Source organism: Sinocyclocheilus grahami, unplaced genomic scaffold (genome assembly GCF_001515645.1).
Source record: "Sinocyclocheilus grahami isolate Dianchi unplaced genomic scaffold, SAMN03320097.WGS_v1.1 scaffold1032.1, whole genome shotgun sequence".
Classification (NCBI taxonomy): domain Eukaryota; kingdom Metazoa; phylum Chordata; class Actinopteri; order Cypriniformes; family Cyprinidae; genus Sinocyclocheilus; species Sinocyclocheilus grahami.
In genome coordinates, this window is record NW_015506211.1 from 275,946 (window position 1) to 276,324 (window position 379).

At 42.0% G+C, this 379-nt stretch overlaps 1 protein-coding gene across 1 annotated transcript in view; it reads left to right on the top strand.

The window, feature by feature from the left end:
- The window catches only part of LOC107565853 (glutamine-rich protein 2-like), a 21,403-nt gene that overhangs the window by 8,182 nt on the left and 12,842 nt on the right, over positions 1–379 (top strand). The window lies entirely within an intron of this gene.

A 379-nucleotide genomic window follows, 5' to 3' on the forward strand; every position in this document is an offset into this window, starting at 1 on the left:
TATATTTAGGAAATGCCTAAAGAGATTGTTAATATCAAATATCAAAGGTTAAAAATTACAAGATAACTAATATCTTCCAATAATCTATACAGTATATCACCCAGCCTTGTTGGCCTGATATCCTACCACTGTCTTATTATTTTTCATGAACATTCTTTTCATTTTTTACGGCTCACCTGTAGTTAAACAGCCTCAGGGCTATGATGGAGGATATGAGGTCCTCTTCATCCTCTCCACTCTCACGAAGTGGACAGCAGGAGGCAGTAAGCTTCAGCAAAGCAGCAGGACAGGATCAGGGTCAGAGTTCAGGTCAGGATCAGGGTCAACAGCAGACAGAAGGTCAGGGTCTCATTCAGGAGGTCAGTCAGTTGTCCCAGTC